This window comes from Miniopterus natalensis, chromosome 7 (assembly GCF_054644295.1).
Source record: "Miniopterus natalensis isolate mMinNat1 chromosome 7, mMinNat1.hap1, whole genome shotgun sequence".
Lineage (NCBI taxonomy): Eukaryota > Metazoa > Chordata > Mammalia > Chiroptera > Miniopteridae > Miniopterus > Miniopterus natalensis.
This window is the reverse complement of record NC_142087.1, coordinates 12,914,370-12,936,080: the sequence shown is the minus strand read 5'-3', so window position 1 is coordinate 12,936,080 and position 21,711 is coordinate 12,914,370. Positions and strand designations below refer to the sequence as shown.

The following is a 21,711-nucleotide window of genomic DNA, read 5'->3' as shown; positions in this document are numbered from 1 at the left end:
ATTTTCAAGCATGCTAGGATCAAAAATTTACTACTCCCCTCCCTAACTTTTCCTGGGACACTTGGAAAATATGCTCTACTGGAGCAAGAAAGACAAAGACAGGTTTTAGGAAAAGAGGCAAAAGGAAAAACCAAGATGACAGCTATATGGCAGACTGAAGAAAGGAGTGCTCCAGGGGAGTATTTCCAGTGAAACTGATAGATTATCTGACATATTTGGCAGTGTTGTAAATGATACAGGCATTTTACATTTCTATTGGAGAATCTAGAAGAATTAGTGATACTGATAAAGAAAATTTGGCAAAAACTGAGTCAATTATTAATTTCAAGAAGAACTAAAGGTTGTATAAGAAGGAAAATGTAATACAACTATATATTCAGAAGTAAGCCATACTTAAAAACCCACAATAAGGTTAACATGCAACATTGATTAATTTAAAATATTGTGATATAACAATATTGGGAGGCTGAAGGGAGGAAAAGTATAAGGTGTTGAATCTTGATCTTTTTTAAGTACTGTTCAAAATTTACAAATCAATACCCTGGCTTATGTGGCTCGGTTGGGCATCATCCCGTGTACTAAAGGGTTGCCTGTTCGATTCTGGGTCCTGACATACCCAGGTTGTGGGCTCAGTCCCCAGTCAATGGTGTGCAATCGATGTTTTGCTCTCACATTGATGTTTTTCTCATTCCTGCTCCCTTCCTCTCTCTCTCAAAATCAATTTTTAAAATGTTAAAAAATTTACAAATCAAGAAATAGTATAAATATTTTATTTAGGAAAATATTGGTAAATATGAAAAAAAAAAGAAGCAAGGAAAAGATTCTGGAGGGTGTCTCAGGCTTTGGGGAGAACACTGCTTTTTTTGTTGTTATTAAGACTCTGTGTGCCCGGCCGGGCGTGGCTCAGCTGTTGAGCGTCCACCTGGGATCCAGGTGATCAGGGTTCGATTCCCGGTCAGGGCACATGCCCAGGTTGTGGGCTCAATCAATGAATCTCTCATCATTGATGTTTCTCTCTCTCTCTCCCTTTCCTCTCTCTGGAATCAATAAAGATATATTTAACAACAAAACCAAACAAACAAACAAAAGGTTCATAAAAAAAAGACTCTGTGTGTGTGAAAATATACACCTGCTATAGTTTTTAGGAGCCTTATATTTCCATGTGACTTTTTCTTTTAATCACGACTTTTATTTACATCTATTACCTTGAGAGAGAGAGAGAGAGAGAAAGTCTTTAGTGTCCATCTATACCTATGGTATAAAATGACATTATGAGTTTTCTTTATAGTGAAGTTCTGGAGGAATACTAGAAAATAATATCCCCAGATATTTGAGAAGAATAAAACTCTAACTATTTAGGCCATTTTATTTGAGGCATCACATTTAGTTTGGGGTGTCACAGGTGCTCCCCTACCCAAAATGAAAGGAATCTCTGCTGTACCAACCTTGTAGTGGGCCCAGAGGCAGATCTAGGTTTTGTGGCTCCTGAAACACATAAATTTGAAGGCCCTCTGTAAGTAAAAGAATCTACAATTATAAATACAAAATTAAGTACAGTGACCTAAGCTAGTAAGTTCCCTAAATTGAAAGTTAAATTACAGAATTAAGTACAGTGACCTAAGCTAGTAAGTTCCCTAAATTGAAAGTTAAATTAGCTTTTCAGTAAATCTATCTCTGTAAGCTCCTGCCCTCCAGGCAAGATTTGCCTAGAGAAGATAGGGACCTACATAAGTTGATGTATTATAGTGTTGTCATTGGCTAAGTGATCTGAAAAAAATTTCAGAATATTTTGCTATAGTAAGGGCTATGGATAATCATGAAGGGTTGAGAAAAGGGAGAGAGGCATGTTTATTGGAGTTACCCGTAAAAGCTTCATGAAGAAAGTATAGCCAGTTCCCAAACGATGGGTAGGACTTGGAAAGGCAGGATGAAGGGAAGAGGCTATTTCTGGTGAGGGATGCATGTCTGCTCATTCCGGCCCCAAAAAATGTATACACACTTTAACAGCTGATAGCTCAATTTTTAAAATGAAATGTATTTTAATAAACACTGTCTTTATAATTATTCAAAGTGTGTGCATACATTTTTTGGGAAACCCTATATTTCTGTGGCTGCTTTCTGACAAAGACAGAGTTGCCACAGAGATCTTATGGCCCACAAAGCCTTTACAGAAAGTTTACTGGTCTCTGAGATAGATAGTAAAGACTTGATGAAAATTGGGTTTTAGAGAAAGGCTTTGATTCAATCAGTTTAATTAAAGTCCGTAATCTAAAACTGGTCAAATATTTTTGGATGTTTTCAGAAGCTTTCACACCAAAATGATGAGACTCTTAGGTCAAAGAATAGGGAAATATAAAATCTCCTGTTAAGGATGAGAATTACAAATCTCACAGCCCGGCCGGTGTGACTCAGTTGAGTGTCATCCTATGCACCAAGAGGTTGTTAGATTCCTGGTCAGGGCACATGCCCAGGTTTCAGGCTTGATCCTCAGTAAGGAGCATGCAGGAGGCAGCTGATCGATGTTTCTTTCTCTGCCCCTCTTCCCCCCTCTCTCTTCAAAAAGTCAAAACATTTTTTAAAAAGTAAAAAAAAAAATCTCATATATTTACAGCTTCTTAAATAAAGCTCCAAGATAGGTTTAGAAAACTTTAATTGAAATGTTTTCCTAGTTTGCAGACAGTGTGACTTAAGGGATAATTTAGGCTGAAATGAATCTCATTGTCTTGCTTTAACAGTTCTTGCACCATTATTTGGGTTTTTCCCCCCTGGTGTTCTTTTGTTTATGAATCTTTCACAGGCCAATTGGGGCCAATTATCTTCTATGCAATTAAAATCAAATTGTTGGTGCTCTTTAATGCAGCTGTTTCTCCTTAATCTTGGGCATTTTTTATGACACTGTTTTTCCCTCATAACTAAAGCTTTCTCATTCTATAATGGGGGTTTCTGCAAATTAACATTCCCAGTAAATTTTTTGTAGGGTTCAAACTTTTCTGAATCATATCTTCTCCCCTATGTTGACAGCCCAGGAGCTCCCTCAGATTTAATAGTGTCCTTTACTCATTTTTTTATTTCATCCACGAACATGCAGCAGAAGAAACAAGTAAAGTATAGCTAGGTATAGTTTGTACCTAGGAAGTAAAAATGTAACATTTAAGATGATGACAAAATGTCCCCTTAAAAAAATTACTTTGACTTACATCTATGCTCCAAATTTCCACATTTTCATAATCAAATAATATTTATTGAAATATTACAACATGCATGGCAATGGAGATTCACAGAGGTATAAGACCTGCTTCCTGCCCTCTTTAAATTCTCAGACTTTTAGTCTCAGGACCTCTTTTTTTTTAAATGTTTTTATTGATTTTAGAAAGAGAGGAAGGGAGAAAGAGAGACAAACATCAGTGAGAGAGAAACATCAACATTGATGGGCTGCCTCCTGCACAATCCCTGCAGGGGGATTGAGCCCGCTACCCGGGCATGTGCCCTGACCAGGAATTGAACCAGCGACTCCTGGTGCCTGGGTCAACGCTCAACCACTGAGCCACCACACCGGTCTGACATCAGGACCTCCTTATACTCCACAAAATTTGAGGATCCCAAAGAGCTTTTGTTTATGTGAGTTTTATCTAGTAATATTTATCATATTAGAAGTTGAGAATGAGAAACTTTAAATATTTACTTATTTAAAAATAACAATAATATGCCTACAACAACATAAATACCATAGTTTTATGAAAACTATACTTTCAAAAACAAAAAATTGTGAAAAATGGTCAAAATCTGTGAGGATGACCACATTTTTCCGGTTTTTAAAACCTATGTCTCTTTCAGTATACTGAATATCTTTCTTAAACTACACATAATCTCCTTTAAAATTCCCCCAGCTTGAGAAACCCTGCAGCAGAGGAATAGACTGCACCAGTTTACTTATGGGATGCATTCACACCAGCAAGGCTATCAAGATGGCTTTAAGGAGGCATTTTGATAGCATAGGTAAAAGAGAAACTTCAACATGATGACTTTACATTTTGCATATCATGGCCGTCTTGCAAAACTTGGAATGTGAATTTTAGGATCTATTTAGAAGGCAGAATTTGTAAATATACTTAATGACCAGAAGTTTTCTCTCCCAGTAATATAAGTAAGGGTCGTACAGTTTTACAAAAAGACCAAATTGCCCTGGCCGGTTTGGCTTGGTAGAGCATTGGCCCACAGACTGAAGGATCCCGGGTTTCATTCTGGCCAAGGGCACGTATCTCGGTTTCAGGCTGGATCCCCAGCCCCTGTCGGGATGTGTGCAGGAGGCAACCAATCAATGTGTCTCTCACATTGATGTTTCTCTCTCTCTCCCCCGCCACTCTCTGCAATGGAAATTGAAAAAATATCCTCAGGTGAGGATTAAAAAAAAGGAGACTAAGTTTGTCTATGCCATTAAACAGAAATATAGCAGTTTTATTCATAATTGCAAAACGGAACCACGATGTAAAAAAAAAAACAAAAAACAGAAAATTAATGAAAAGATTGGCATTGTTTTACATTTCTGTGATCTCTAATGTCTGGCTTGATAAAAGACAACTAGATTCCCATGTCTGCTGCATTTAACCTGTTGTGATATCATATGTCATGCAGCATCTAGAAAATTCCACCTATGAAAAAATCAGAGTGAAAAAGGCAAATAATATCTTAGTATTGTTTTGAAAACAGTTTCGACCTCATATACTCACTAAAAGGTAGGGACCCCAAGGGATCCTTGGATCACAGTTTGAGAACTCTTGTTCTATGGTGAGAAAAGGAATCTAAATATGAAACATAAAAATGAAAAAATAGGCAGCATATTTAAAGTGACAAAAGAGATTTCAAAGCAGGAAGCTGTAATAACACAGGGAAAGGGAGAAGGAAGGAGGAGAAGGCCTTGGGAAGTAAGTAGGATTGGAGCTTGGCCTTGCAGGAATCATAGGGCTACGATGGAGACCTTCGAGAGGCCCTTCCAGAGGAGTAATGGAATAAAGGTACAAGCAGAAATAGCAGCCCCATGCAAGAAGCAGTAAGAAAACCAGGAAGTTAAAGAGGAGGGTTCATGTAACAGTAACCCTAAGAAAGCCAAAGTGACTATATTAATATCTGATAAAATACACTTCAGGATAAAGGATCATTGCCAGAGATAAAGAGGACACTTGTTAATGTATAAAAAATGGCTGTGGTTCTAAATGTGTATTCATAAAATAGCAAAGTTTCCAAATATATGAAGTAAAACTGGCAGATGGAAGGAGAATGTAAACAAACATGCAATTACAGCTGGAGTTCTCAACACCCTTCTCTTGGTAATTGACAGAACAAGTAGTCACAAAATCAGTAAGGAAAACATGACTAACAGTGTAAACCAACTGGAGCTAATTGCCATTTATTGAAGTCTTCACCCAAAACTGAAAAATATACACTTTTCAGGTACATCTGTAATATTAATACAGACCATATGCCACACCATAAAATAAGTATCAATACAATTTTAAAGTTTGAAACAATACAAAGTATGCTATTTTTACCTATTATATAGCCACAACATAATCACATTAGAATCAATATGAAAAAGAATCTGGGGATTGCTTCTCGGCCTTTTGCTAAGGTCAAGTGAAAAAGTATCTGGGAAAATCTCCAGATATTTTAAAATTAAGCAAACATGTCTTTTACTAATCCATGGGACAAGGAGGAAATAAAAAGAAATCAGAAAATATTTTGAAGGGAATGATAAAACTACATATCAAAGTTTATGGAATGCAGCTATGGCAGTCTTTAGGGAGTTTATATCTCTAAGTACTTACATTTAAGAAGAGGAAAGATTTTGCCCTGGCCGGTTTGGCTCGGTGGTTAGAGCATCAGTCCTCGGTCTGAAGGGTCCTGGGTTCAATTCCGGCCAAGGGCACGTACCTCAGTTGCAGGCTCGATCCCCAGCCTGGTCTGGGCGTGTGCGGGAGGCAACCAATCTGTGTCTCTCTCACATCGATGTTTCTCTCTCTCTTCCACTCTCTCTGCAAAGCAATGAAAAAATACCCTCGGGTGAGGATTAAATAAAAAAGAAGAAAGATTTAGCCCTGGCTGGGTGGCTCAGCTGGTTGGAGTGTTGTCCTGTAAACCAAAAGTTTCGGATTTGATTCCTCATCAGGGCACATACCTAGGTTCAGGTTCAATCCTGGTCAGGGTGTGTACGAGAAGCAATGTGCAGGAAGCGACTGATCAATGTTTCTCTCCTTCCTCTCTCTCCCTCTCCCCCTGCCCTCTCTCTCCCCGCTTCCTCTCTAAGAATTAATAAAAGCATCCTCAGGCCCTGTCTGGTGTGGTTTAGTTGGTTGGATGTCATCCTGTGCACCAAAAGTTTGCCAGTCCACATGCAGAGATGTGCAGGGGGCAGCCGAGTGATGTTTTGCTCTCACATCGATGTTTCTCTCTCTCTCCCTCTCCCTTCCTCTCTCTCTCAAAATCAATAAAAATATATTTTTAAAAATACTGCTACTTTAAAAAATTTTTTTAATATGTTCTTCTTGATTTCAGAGAGAGGAAGGGAGAGGGAGAGAGAGATAGAAACATCAATAATGAGAGAGTCGTTGATCGGCTGCCCCCTGTATGCTCCCTACTGGGGAATGAGCCTGCAACCCGGGCATGTGCCCTGACCAGGAATCAAACTGTGACCTCCTTGTTCATGGGTGGATGCTCAACCGCCGAGCCACGCCGGCTGGGCGAAAATGCTGTTAACTGACCTATTAACTCGTGGCAGGCAGAGACAGCGTCTTACATCCTTTTCATAGTATAGTGCATGGCATGAACTAAGCCCCCAATAACTGAATCACCAAATGTCAGAAAAGTAGTCTTAGCTTTTAAAATATGTCTTCAATGGTAAAAACTGAAAAATCATTTTAGCTAAACCTCAGTTACTTAGCATTCTCTTGCCCTAAATCCCTGAGCATTTTAGCTAGTGAATTGATGTTTCTGAATATATTTTAAGTTTATGCCAAAACTACATAGTAACATTGCAAAAAGACATTCCTTAAACATTCCAGTCCCCAATTTGGTGATTATAGGTCCTAGGTTCTCTCCTTCTTTCCTGCTGCTGGGTCTTCTCCAAAGAGCTCCAACTGAAAGAAGACATCTCAATCTTCTCCCCAAAGTGTGGAGCAGAGCTCTGGTGTGGCAACCTAGCGGCAGGGCAGACTGGCAGATGGGTTTCACAGCAAGGTTTGAGGATCCCCACTAATGAGCAATCCCTGTCTTGTGTGCCACTCTGCCCAGCTCCCTTTCCTCCCACTTACGGGGCATATCCCTTGGCCAAATTTACCTTTGACTCAGACTCCCATTGACTTGGCAAGGGAGGGAGAGGGACTAGATGGTGCTCAGGTGTGAAGCACGCTCACAGAGCAGCATGCACGCCTACATACATAAATCCGGGAACACTTCCAGCCTCTCACTTCTGAGAAACAGGGTTAAACAAATCAAGCTGGAGGTTTCTTTGAGCCAAGAAGCTTACATACTTGAAAGTATGAAGGATGGTGTTAAACACTGTCGACAGGAATAACTTTGTATCATTAAGGACATATCATCTAAATGTCACATTTCCTCAGTTTTCTAAATATCCTTGGCTCCCATCCGCCTTGGTCCAACCTTGGTCCTTTTTCAGGAGCTTACAGGTATTTGGGAGATGTCTTCCTGTCAGTGCCTGCCACCCTTGGTGCTCTTTGCCAGTGACAATGTTCTATTCTAGGTCTCCTTCTCTAGACCTAGCGGGGCCACGGAGACCTCTGCTGGGGCTTTCAAATAGCTATGCCTTTGCGCACCTCCCTGAGCGCACAGTCATCTGCATTCAAGGTCCTACTGTCCCAGAGGTCTGTGGGGGACTAGGAGGAGCAGGATCTGACCGCACAAGGAGACTCTAGCACCACCCCCTTCAGAGCCAGGCTCAGGAAATTCTCTTTCTGCCCTCCTCTAATCCTAAAAGCCTCCTTTTCTCTCAGACAGCACAACTTTATCACCTCTAAGACCTTGGGCTGCTTTCAAAAACAAAAGCCTCTTGATTTTTTTTTTCTTTTTTCTGAAGTGAAAGAAGGTCTGATCTCCAGAACAAAAGGCCCTGGTTGCTCTTTTGGGAGGGGGTGTGTGAAGGAAGATATGAATGGTTCATTCTTTCACGAAGCACAGAAATGGCTGACACCACAGAAAATAAGACAGTTAATTCCTCAAGCAGATTAACCCATCAAACACTGAAGCAAGGCTTATTTCATACTTTGTTCCCAGGGTGTGAAGCCTCTCCAGGAAAAGGCAGTAGGCCAAGTTATGGGTAGAGATCCACATTGATGATATTCCAGCCTCAGGGGAGTGCTTCAAGTAAGCAACAAATGTAGGCTCCCCCATCTTCTGTGTAGATCCCAGATTAACTGGGGTGGGTGGTGCTGATACTTCCACATTTCAGTTCCCTAGGGCTGGCTTAATTAGGCTTCCCATTTCCTGATCTCAGGGAGAAGTTTGAAGAACCCATGAGAGATTTACCCCAAGACCACATATGACCTTTGAATAGTGAGCTGGATAATAGAATAACAGAGGAGAGTTCACTTGATCATTGATTTCACTTGAATAGATTTTTAGTTTTTAATGTTTTATTAAAATGTCATTATTTCAGCAGCCCCTTGAATTTTGCACTCAAGATGCATGCCTTCCTCCCTGGCCGGTGTGGCTCAGTTGGTTGGGTGTCGTCCCTTGCACCGAGAGTTTGCTGGTTGAATTCCCAGTCAGGGCACACGCCGTGGTACAGGTGCAATCTCCAGTTGGGGGTGTCAGGAGGCAGCCAATCAATGTATCGATCTCACATAGGTGTTTATTTCTCTCTCCCTCTCCTTTCCTCTCTCTCTAAAAGAATCAATAAAACTTAAAAAAAAACAAAGATGCATGCCTTCGTTGTCTCACCCTAGTCCCTGGGCTGCTTCCCCTGTCTTAGCTTTCTGGAAGTCTTGTGGTTTGGAGTATGTGGGGAATGGCCTGGGGCTCGCTGTGTGAGACCATTGATAGGATGAAAGCATCTCATCCTGACCTTGGGTGAGTGTTAAGGGCCTTACACCCTGGCCTAGCACTTCTCCCAAACCCTCAGCTGGACTGTATTGAGGCCACACCTATGAGGTACACTGAGATTTCTGGGCATCAAGCCAAGAGGCCTTTGATTGACATTTGTCACAGATGGAGAGAATTTGCTAACATAACACTGTTCATCATATGAGGATCCAAGAATTTTTTTTTTAATATGTTTTTATTGATTTCAGAGAGAGGAAGGGAGAAGGAGAGAGATATAGAAACATCAATGATGAGAGTCATTGATTGGCTGCCTCCTGCACACCACCTACTGGAGGTTGAGCCCACAACCCCAAGCATGGGCCTTGACCTGGAATCGAGCCGTGATCTCCTGGTTCGTGGGTCAACACTCAACCACTGAGCCATTCCAGCTGGGCTGATCCAAGAATTTCACTCCAAAATCTAGGTGGTTCCTATGTAGCTAAATGCACATTCAGTGGAATGTCCCATAATAAGGCCAGCCCTTCACCACTTCATTCCACCCATGTTTCTAGCCTCATGTGTAGTCATTTCCCCATGCACACGCTACTCTCATCACAGGGAATAATTTGTTCTGCTGGCTGTTTTCCAAGCATAGCAAGTACTTTCATGCCTCCATGCCTTGGCTCATGCTGTTTCCTTGCCTGGAATACTCTCCCTCTCCACCTAATGAACTCTTTACTTATCTGCAAGGCCCAAATCAAATGTTACCTCCTCTGTAGTTTCCCCTGACATGTTCCCCTTATTGAAATTCACCAACACTCCTCATGGTCCTTGCCCCATTTTTACATAGCTGTTTTTTATGTCTCCTTATCAGATGGTGAATTCGGTGAATGGCTTGAGAACTCAGGAGAGAGCAACTCCTGACTTTACTTCCTCTCCCCATCCTTTTCAACCTACGACTTTGTTCATCTGTGTCTCCGCAGCAGTTAGCATAATGCAGACCACATGTAAGTACTTACCAAAAGTTTATTGAATATAATGAAAGTTGGGAGGTATCAAACAAAATGTGGTTGTTTTTTTTATTTTTATTTATTCCCACTTCTCAGAAGATTTTGGTTACTGGTCTCAATTTCCTCTCCTGATTATTTCTTTTCTTTCTGGCCATATGCATCCCATTCCAATTTTACCTAGCTTTCTTTGGCTAGCTTTCCCAACCCTAACACTCCACTCATATATTCCCTCATTCAGCATTTATTCATTGAACACCCGCTGCTCTGCAGGCACTATTCTAGATATTGAGGGTATAACACTGAACAAGACAGATGGGATATTTTCATGGAGGTTACATTATGGTTGGGTAGCTAGACCAAAACAAGTAAACAAAGTAATTTCAAGTAATGATAAATTCTCAGAAGAGAACAAAGTGACGTGATAGGCAGTGAGGTGGGAATCACATGAAAGAGTTTGCCAGGAAAGCCGTTTCTGAGGAGGAGACATTTGAAACCTGGGGGACGAGAAAGAGATGGCCATATGGGGATCTGCTAAAAAAAAAAATTTCAAGAGGAAAAGTCAGCAAATGCACAGGCCCGGGTACAAAAACAAATGACTGAAAATTATAGAGCATTATATAAATAAACAAAATTATTAAGGTTTTTCTTAGCCTGTTACCATCTCTTACCCCTTTATACGGAGTAGCATTGATTCCTTCTGAGAAGTGACTGGCTTCCTCTCGCCTTCACCTTTCCTACCACTCAAATCACAGAATTTTCTTCCAGCAAATCCCACTGAAGCTCACTGACGTTTACCTGACTACAGTCATTTCGGTGACTGAACACCAGTCTCTAGGATTAGAAGCTTTGTGTAGTCCCTTATGTCAGACAATACTTCCTTCCCCTATCTCTTCAGAAGGGCTAGGTCCTGGTCTCCCAGGGAAGACACAGACAGAAATCCGGGAATAGAATGAGGGGGGGAAAAGCCAGTTCTTTGGACAAAACCCCACAGATGCCTGAGCCTGGAGTCCACCTCTGTGAATCCCAGGAGTGTCTCCCCACCTTACAGTCATTCTTGTTACCCTCCACTGAGCGCTGCTCTCCACTGGGCTACCATGTCCAGCTGCTGAGAAAATCCAAAAAAGCTGCCTTCCTCTCTTAGATGCCAGAGCAACTGCTTAAAGAGGCTGGAGGGCTTCCTGCCACTGGAGACATGAAACACTCTCAGTAAGCCAGGAGTCAGAATCAAAATCATATGGTTTGCTTTATAGTAAAGATCACAGGGCCTGAAAAATTAGAAGAAGGAAGGCTAACCAGGGGACAAGATTTTTAGGTTATGGGGGATGTGCCTACCCCAATCCCAGCAGCTCTATACTCACACTACAGCCCTCCTGCCTAAGGGGTCTTCTATCCTTGGACTCCTGTCCCACTTGGACTCTCTGGCTCAGACTGGTGGAAGTTCAAACAATAAAGCCTGGAAGACTGAGACTACCTACTCCTTTTAAGGGCCTCCTGACCAGATGCCCCCCAAATGAAAATGGTTCCTATTACCCCACATCTTAGAAATATTGAGCAAGCAGTCCTTTATCTGCTTGTTTACTCTGGATCTAAATAGATATAAGTTCTCTAAGAAGGAGTTTTTTATTTTTTCCAAGTTGCTCCTGAGGTAGAATCTCCACAAGCATTAAAAAGAAACTCATACTAATGACTCCTTCTAATAGGATAAACTATGTGCACCTAGTGTGGCAAGGCTAGAATTGAATCTGCTTGGAGACTTTAAATGCCAGGGCATGTGTTAGTTCCAGTGAGTTCCTGTCCTTACTAATACGTGAGTAGGTATTGTTTATGGACAAGCTGGGAAGGAGATGCTGCATGCCTGCAACTGGAATAGCCACCTGAGAAAAGGTGGACTCCTAATTCTCACTGTCTACTGCCTCCTTGCCACCCCCACAACCTACCACTTCAGTGGCTCCATGCAAAAGGCAGCATTTGGGGGGAAAATCTATGTCCAAATGTCCCCATGTCCATGCAGAAGAGTTTGGAGCAGATGCCTTTGCTTTACAGCCCAGGCAAACCCATAAATGGGAGGAACATTCCAGGCAGCCCTTTGCTATGAGAAGTGGGTAGAGCCTCTGTGCCTCAGAGTTGAGAGCCTACTCCATAAATCTTTCCCTTGAACTGTACACCCAGGGCAGTTCCACAATATGCTGAATCATGATGTCTCTATCTCTCTTCCTCTCCCTTCCTCTCTCTGAAATCAATAAAGACATATTTAAAAAAAGAAAAAGAAAATGAACAAAATGGTAAATTTAAACTCGGTTATATCAATAATCACATTAGATGTAAGTGTCCTAAACATCAATATCAAAAGGCAGAAATTGTCAGATTAGATAGAAAAGCAAGACCCAACTACAAACTTCCTCCAAGAAGCTGACTTTCAATACAAAACAACACAAGTAAGTTAAAGGTTAAAGAATGGGAAAGGATATACTAGTACTAACAAAATAAGGTTGAAATGGCTCTTTTAATATCAAGTAAAGTAGATTACAACGCAAAGAATATTACTAGGAATAATAAGAAAGAGGTCAATTCATCAAGAGGATATAACAATCTTTAAAATTTATATACCTAACAACAGAGATTCATGAAACAAAAACTGAGAGACTTGCAAGGAGAAAGAACCAAATACACAATTATAGTAAGAGATTTTAACAACTCCATTTTAATAATCAATAGAGCAAATAGAAAAAATGTCAGTAAGGATATGGCGGACTTGAGCAACACTATTTACTGGTATTTCACCTAACTGGTATCTATAGACTAATCCACCCAGCAACAACAGAATACATTCTCTCTTTTTTAAGATTTTAAAAAGTTTAATAGACTTTACTTTTTGGAGCAGTTTTAGGTTTACAAAAAAAACTGAACAGAAAATACAGAGAATTTTCATGGGGGGGGGGTGTTTTATCTTGGATTGAAGTTCAAGGATCATACACAAAGAAATGTCTTTTGGATCTTTGGCTAATGCTTTAAGCAGTGATTACATAAGAAACTATTCAACTAGGTGACAAGAATGTGAAATTGCATTGTGCTGGAGTTTTAATTATAATGATATAAAGAATGGGGTTTATGTGGCATGGCTTCGAGTTTATTCTTCTTTGCATGGACCTTGAGATAGTTTTACTTTTAGTACAATTGAAAGGCAGATAGCCAAAATGCACCTCCATAACAAGACCACACCAAACCAGCATTCTTATACCGAGAGATCTTCCTTTTAGTGACAGCAAAGATTCTGAAAGACAAGTCTCTAGAATGTGAGTCAGAGAGACTATCACCCAAAAGTGCAACTTGTTGGAACAAGTAATTGACCTTCAGTAACTGTGCACTCTTGTCTTTAACACTGTAGAAATTCTTTACTTGAGGCTTGTACAAAATTGAAAGGCCCATAAGTAGTTCTAATTCATAATTTCTTTGTCATCTGCATCCTGCTTCTACTAAACACTGACAGCCTTTAAAGATTAATTTTTTATTAAATCTGTTTTTAAAACCGTGGCTATAAAGGGTCTCACTTTCCAGAATTCATTGTCCTAGTCTTATAGTCTCCTGTACATATTTCACAGGAACCAAAAAATGCACATTCTTTTTAGGTACACAGAGAATAGTTGCCATGATTGACAATATAATGGGTCATAAAATAAGTCCCAATAAATTTTAAAGGACTTAAGGCACACAAGATAAATCTTTTGACCACAAAGAGGCAGTCTTGAGAAGTGAGCCAAATTTATGACAAAGGCTTCTCCGGCCCTTTTTAGTAGCCCCTTCTTGCTTTTGGGTGTCCCACTCACCCTCAGCAGATTCTGCTTCCTAACGCCATGTCCCAAAGCTCTCTGGATCCTTATTTCTTTGCTTCTTCCTCTTTTCACCTCCTCAGAATACTACCCTTGGGTAGGAAAACAGAAAACTAATCCAGCCTGGCCGGTGTGGCTCAGTAGCTGAGTATCTACCTATGAACGGGGAGGTTACCAGTTGATTCCCCATCAGGGCACATGCCCAGGTTGCTGGCTCAATGCCCGGAGGGGGTGTGCAGGAGGCAAACCATCAATGACTCTCTCACCATTGATGTTTCTATCTCTCTCTCCCTTCCTCTCTCTGAAATCAATAAAAATATATTTTTTAAAAAAGGAAAAGAAAACTAATCCAGTGATACTAATTGCTACAAACTTAATCATGACAGAGCATTTGCACTTTACCCTAGTAGTCCATAAGACATGCTATGGAATCTGGCTGGTTAAGGGAAGATAGTTTGAGGTAGAAAGTGGTATAAATCCTATTTTAGACTGAAGGGAAGAGCCTGTGACAGACGTATTTATCTCCATGCCCACCCGCTCCCCTCTACTCCCTGATCCAATACCTAGTATTATGTGCAGCACAAAATAAGGCCTCAGTAAATGCTTCTCTGAACTGAATCAGTTTTTTGTATGCTCAGTATAGATGAATAACAGAGTTCCTGTCTTTAAAGAACCTTTGGTCCTGCAGGTAAGACAAATAACTAGCATAAAAGGGAGAACAGCGCTAGAGCTGTGGTACAACTGAAAGAAATGCCTTGGGCAGGCAGGAGCAAAGGGGTGGCTAAACAGTACAGTGTCTTGGATGATATTGTGAGTTATTCTCGAGCAAGGACCTCTCTAATTTCCTCAGCCTCCTTCCAGTTTGGGGTGCAGCTCCTGGAGTACTCCCACACTCACCTCTGTGCTCTTGCAGGGTCCTCCCTCTCCAGGTGGTTCTGTGTAGTAGACAGGGGTGCCTTTTCTCTCCATCCTCTGCCGCCTTTCCCCTTTGGCAGTCTCCTTGAATTTCTTGCCCTAGAGGGTGGCTTCCTTTGAGTCATCAGGCCAGTGGTAGCCAGGTGAGCATAGCCAAGGCCAGTGACTGAGATTTCCATTCCTTTTTTTTTTTTTGTAATCCTCACTCAAGGATATTTTTTCCATTGGTTTTCAGAGAGTGGAAGGGCAGGGGAGAGACAGAAAGAGAAACATGGATGTGAGAGAGAAGCATCGACTGGCCACCTCCTGCACGTGCCCCGACAGGGCCGGGAATGGAGCTTTCAACTGAGGTATGTGCCCCTGACAAGAATAAATAAATAAATAAAATATATCTTTATTGATTTCAGAGAGAGGAAGAGAGAGGGAAAGAGAGAGAGAGAAACATCAATGATGAGAGTCATTGATCTGCTGCCTCTTGTACACCCCCCACTGGGGACAGAGCCCACAACCTGGGCATGTGCCCTGACCAGGAATCGAACTGCAATCTCCTGGGTCCTAGGTCAATGCTCAGCCACAGAGCCACGTTGAGCAGTGCTAAATAAAAAATTGTAAAGCTTTTTATTGATTTTTTTAGAGAGGAAGGAAGAGGGAGAGAGAGAAACATTGATGTCAGATGGGCTGCGTTATGATCTGATGGAGCTGGCCACGCGGCCTGTGCCCCAATGGGTACTAGAAGGGGCAAAGTTTCAGTGCACAGGACAAAGTTTCAGTGCACAGGACAACGCCCACCCGCTGAGCCACACTGGCTAGAGCTAAAATTAAATAAACTTTGAAAATTCAGTTCCAGTTCAAAGGCCCTGCAACAGGAACGCTTTTTCTACATTTGGTGCACAGAAGGAAGGCCAATGGGACAGTGTGGTAAAGACTTGAGGGGGGAGGGGATCACAGAGAGCCTCAGGGCCAAAGTAAAGTTTATGTTTTATTCTAAATGCAAAGAAAAACCATTGGGGGGCCTTAAAGCAGAGTGGAATGCCATCATAGGTCTTTGGAGAGGTTTCTTTGGAGCACTGAAGGGTTGACTGTAAGGGGCCCAGAGCAGCACAGAACACAGGGGCCTGGCCCAGGGTAGCAGAAGTGAAGTGGTGGACTCGGGTTTGTTGTGAAGGCAGAACTGAGGGGGGTTGCAGATGCACGGGAACGGAGAAGACAGATGGTAATTAAAAACTGTGGAGCTGAGTGTGGTCCCCAAGGGAAGGAAGAGAGCCAGACCGGGCCAGGTCAGTTTTGACAAGGATGGAGGCAGAGGGACTGATTAGGGAACAGGTGGGGAGGGGGCGGGTGGGGTGCCCTGGGGTGCCCTTTGGGCAGCAGGTGGGTATGTCGGGTCAGGGGCTTCCATATCCCAGCGAGTTCACAGGCAAAGGTGAGGATGGGTGGGGTGGGATTGGGCGACTTGGGCAGCCCCAGCATTTCCCCGCAGAAAAAGGCTTCGATTAAGGTGACGCGGCTACGGCCCTAGCCACCGGTTCCCTGCAGAGCCACCCGCGACAGCTGCCAACAGCGGGCGCCTGCCTGCGGTGACCCGGAAGCCTGCAGCCTGCGCCGCTTCTTCCGCAGCGCCCGCTCCTGCCACGTGCTCAGCCCCTACTCCCGAGCGCCCCGCCGCCCTGCCGCCCGCGGGGCGGGGCTTCAGGTGGCCGCTCTCCTTCTCCCGCGGGCGCTGCAGGGGCAGGTGACCTCTAGTAGGTGTGGCTTCTCAGGACTGGGTGGGGGCGTGGCTAATGAGTTGGGTGTAGCTTTTAGGAGGCGGGGCTTCAGAAGATGTGGTTTGGGCTGGGCTAAACTCCAAATAGCATACGCAGGCTGATTGAAAGTGTGGCTGTTTCTTTAAAGGACCTGGAAGATCCTTTTCCCTTCGCGGAGTCCACTTCACAAGGGAAGTCCGGCGTGCTGCGAACGGGCTATCTCTGGGGCCAGGGGGAAACCCGATTACCGCGGCCCTACGGCTGTACTCCTCTTAAGCGTTTATCCAGATCCAACAGCTGGAGACAATGCTGCCCCCTACCTTTAAACGTGGGAACACCCGAAGATGACAAACCCAGGGAATGCAGACCAGACAGAAAGCAAACATTAAGGAACTATACCATTCAGTCTTTCACCCTTCTAAAGGAGCTCTCCCACTTCACCCCTGAGAACAAGAAAGACTACAACTCCATACACAGTCTTACTGGGCTTTCTGTTCTGGGAGGATCTGCAGATAAACCTGGGGTGGCTGGTTGTGAATGGGCGATGCCATGGGTCCCTATAGCCAGAAGGCTCTGCCTTAGGAGGCTACCAAACAAAGGTGCCACTTATGCCCACTCCTCCCTTTTTTTCCAGGGATTCCCAGAGATGCAGGGGCCTGAAAGGGGTTTCTCCCTCTCCCAAGCTAAATAAACTGACCATTGGTCCCCAGGCATTTTAAACCCTGAGTTGGGGCTCCCAAGTAAAAAGCAGGTGTTCAGGAATCCTTCCTCACTCATACCCCAACTCTGTTAGCCAGTTTCCAGGCATTGGTCTTGGGCTTGGTGATCTGAAAATAAAAGGAAACCACTAAAATGGAGTCCAGAGGCCAGAAAGGGAAGCTCTAACACAGTACTACCACTGGATGGCAAATTGTCAGTTATAGACCCCGACAGAAGAATGAACAGGAATCAGTTATAGGTCAACAGAAAAAGATGTACATTACATTTCCTACAAGAAATTGACTACCCCAGCAACTCTGCCAATGAGAAACCATCATCTCCCTTAAATCTCTTTTCTCCAATGGACTTTTGTTCAAAACAACCTCTCCCAACTTTCTTTCTCCATAAAATAAGGTCCCTTTCCTCATTTGTTGACTTCCTCTATGGCTTTTGTTGTATCTTGCTTGCCCTGATTTGCAACTCTTTGCTGTTCTTGAATAAACCCATTTTTGCTGGTAAAATAACTGACTTAAAAAAATATATATTGATTTTAGAGAGAGGAGGAAAGAGAAAGGAGAAAGAAACATCTATTTGTTGTTCCATTTATTATATGTCCCCTGACTGGGGATTGAACCTGAAACCTTGGCTTATCTGGATGATGCTCTAACCAACTGAACTACCCAATCAGGTAAAATAACTGACTTTTATTTTTAAGGTAGGAAGGAACCTTTATCTTGGATTATTGGGACGTGTCACCTAAAATGTCCCAAGCCATTGCCTGAAATTTCATTCTTAGAGATTCTCTGAGGCTGTGAGAAACTGAGTATGGCATATCTTTTGAAGGACCCTGGGAAGAGCAGCACCTGGGATACTGCTTTGGGGAGAGAAGGGATAGAGATGGGAGCAGGGTCTGTGAGGGAGGACCAGCCAAGGTAAGGGACCACATAGAAACCCCCAGCACCTTGAGGTTCAAGGGCTGTGAATGACATCATCTACTTGAACTGCCAGTAGGGAGAAAAGCTGATGCCACCTGTCAGTGCACTCCAGCAGCTGCAGCTCTTCCTCAAGGAATCACTATAAGCAAGAAACAGGAAGTTGCAAACTGGCATAAGATGATTTTATTTATTATTTTTTAACATACATTTTTTTATTTTTAGAGAGAGGAAGAGAATCATCTATGTGAGTGTGAGAGTAAAACATCGATTGGCTGCCTCCCACATACTCCCTATTGGGAATCAAGCCTGCAATTGGGCATTTGCCCTGACCGGAGTCGAACCAGCAACCTTTCAGTGCACTGGATGACGCCCAAGCAACTGAGTCACATGGGCCAGGGCCATAAGATTTTATTTATTATTTATTAATTTATTAATCCTCACCCAAGGATATTTTTTCCATTGCTTTTTCAGAGAGAATGGAAGGAAGAGAGAAACATTGATATGAGAGAGACATCAATTGGTTGCCTCCTGCACGCACCCTGACCGGGGCCCGGGTCCGTGCCCTTGGCTGGAACTGGACACGAGACCCTTCAGTCTTTGGGCTGACATTCTAACCACTGTGCCAAACCGGCTAGGGCCGTAAGATGACTTTTAAAAGGACTGTGTACAGGAAAGATTCTAGCGGCTGACAGAAAAATGTGGAGCAGTTGCCTCAGCCCTGATAACTACCATGTATCTCTGTCCTTGGAGGTGAGGACAGTGGGGCTCAAGGGCCAGCACAGCTGAAGCCACCTCCCCTGGCCCACTTGTCCACTGACAATCTTCCATCCTTCAAATTCCTTAAAATTCCCTCCTTTCCAAGGACCTTGTCCCAACCGAAGACGGGGTTGTACCTGCAGTGACACAGCCAGTATGCAATAGGAGGCAAACCTCAGAACCTGGACAGGATAGAGCGGGAACTACCTGGATAGAGTGCAAGAAAAAAGATGGGTGTTTCGGGCTAGGCTGGCAACACAATTCTGCACACTGGGCAATCTGTGTTTCTCTGGGCTTCCTTTTACTTGTCTATAAAATAGGAAGCTCCTACTGTTGTTATAACTGAGATAGTGATGCTTCTTGTGCCTGCCAGTTGCTTGTTTTATTATCATTTAGGCTGCAAGCCCATAGGACAAGAACCTTTTGTACCTTGTACCACAGCTGCTGCTGATAATGTCATCATTAATGAGAATATTGGGAACATATTGCAGCCACTGCTCCTGTGTTTTCCAGACACTGCTCACCAACCAGGCACCACTTGGCCCCTAGAGATGGAGCCAGGGATGCAAAGCCAAAGACCCAGTCCATTAGTGATAAAAAACCACTTAGCTGCTGGGTCCAGACAACTACATGGAAGACCAACCTATGCATTCATTCAGCAAATGTGTACTGAGCACCTACTATGTGCCAGGTGCTGTGAATACTGTGAACAAGTCCAGTATGGATCCTCTCCTTACAGAACTTATGGTCCAGTGGTCCATGACCATTGGCCCCGGTAGAGGCTAAAATAATTTTACAAATGGTTCCTTTTCCTGAAAAATAAAATAAAAAATCCAGCCATGGCCAGGCTAGATACCACAGGACCCATGGCCAATTCCTTCTTTCCCCAAGAAGCTTTGATGGCAGAGCCCAGACGTCAGGAGTAGGGTCGGGGGCTTAGGAGACACATCATCTTTCATTGTGGGTGCCTAGTCAGTGTCACCCATGTGACGGATTACCAGACCTGAGATCAGAGGTAAGGCTGAGACCAGACTGGCAGGACATCTCCAAAGAGGACAGGGGAAAAGGCCTGGATAACACAATAAGCCAGAATCCCTGGGGGACCGTGGGGGGTTGGGGGGACTACATGGGATCTCACGATGGGAACATCTGGAAAGGTAGTTCCTGTGTCTGGGAAGAGACAGACTTGAGGGAAGGGAGTATGCCTACACACAGGCAGGGGCCCACTGGAGGGAGCAGCATGGCTATGGTGTGAAATAAGGCATTTAATCTCTCTGACTCAGATGAACAGTAGCCTCCCCCTCTTTTCTACTGAAAAGTCATTGTTCCAAAGACCACCATGGTACATGGCTGAGGTGGCACTGTAGGCAGCACTCTCTGGTGGCAGTCTTGCCTTTAGGGGAACTGGGTTACAGTTCTAGAGTTACTGCTCCACATGCTGGAGGGTCTGAAACCAGGCTCCCTTCCTCCTAAACCAGGGCCTGTGGGTGTGGAAAAGGCTTGGATTTTGGGCTGAGAGCCCTACCTAGTACAAAAACCAGTTCACTCTCATGGTGTCTCTCAGAGCCTCAGCTTCCTGATTTGTAAAACAAGAATTCAAGTCCCTATAAGGTAGTCATGAAGAAATAAGCACTTACTTAGCATAAGGCCTGCACACAATTAAGTGTGCAAGAAATAGCAGTGGGCACAGTAGTGAATCTTGGTCTGTTTTGACCACTGGTGTCATGATCAGTTAAGAAGTGGGTCCCATGTCATTTGTTACTAATAATCATTTAACTACCAAAGTTTGTAAATTATTTACAGTGGAGTCATATCAGATATGCATATAACTTACTGCAAAATCTAGGGTCAGCACTTGGCCTCTCCGGACCTGTCCTCATTACTAGCATAGGAGTAATATCACCTCATAGCCAGAGGCTGAGAATACAAAAATGAACAAGCCACAAGTGTGGAATGTTCAATTAATAAGGGACATTTCAGGAGTCTGCAGCTCAAGGATTAAAGTCAAAGGTCTCATCTTGATGTCTAAGGCCTCTCCTTCCTGTCCCCCAGGCCACCTTCCTAGTCTTCTATCTCATAACTCCCCCTATACTACAGCCAAACAACTCTTTCCTACCCCCTACCTCCTCCTGCTTAAACTGTTCTGCTGCCTGGAATGCCCTTGCTTTCAATTCCTTCTGTTAAGTCTTCATTTCTTTCAAAATTGATTTTAAGTACCACCTCTTCCCTGCTGCCTTTCTCCTACTGCTGCCAGGCACTCTCTAAGCTGGGCAGATAAAGAGATGTACCAGGATATGGCAAAGCTGGTTGTGTGCCTGCCTTCTCCCTCTAGCTTGAGATCCCAGCAGGCTGGGGTCAGGCCTCAACCATCCCCATCAGGCCTTCCATCCAGTAGATGACCCTTAGAATAGTTTCCAGTTATCATTCCCAGGTGGGTTCTTATTTTGCTTTAATTTCCTAGACCAGATTAGGAGTTCAGTAAATGACCATTTAGGCAAATAGGAGGGAGGAGCTCAACTTTTTGTGATTTCATTCATGATGAGGCCTCTTAAAAACTTTGAAATTAGGAAAGACACTTAACCTCCCTGAGTCTCTCTCTACTCTCATCTATAAAATTAAGATATTAGTACTAAGCTTGTTGTGAAAATAAAAAAAATCAACTACAAAGCCCCTAGCACCCAGTAGGTGCTCAATAAACAATAGTTCCCCAAGGAATACTGGATCAGTCCAAAGTGGAAATGGGGAGAAAAAGAAAATATGAATTGGGACATAAAAACTATGGTACAGAAAATAA

General features: G+C 43.1%; 1 protein-coding gene across 1 annotated transcript in view; it reads left to right on the top strand.

Moving 5' to 3' along the window:
• RALY (RALY heterogeneous nuclear ribonucleoprotein) overlaps nucleotides 1-10,090 on the top strand; it is a 124,554-nt gene extending 114,464 nt beyond the window's left edge. The window contains exon 10 of the transcript XR_015714806.1: nucleotides 9,905-10,090. The gene's annotated coding sequence lies outside the window, so the exon portion shown is untranslated. The remainder of the gene's footprint in view (nucleotides 1-9,904) is intronic.
• The last annotated feature ends 11,621 nt before the right edge of the window (nucleotides 10,091-21,711 follow it).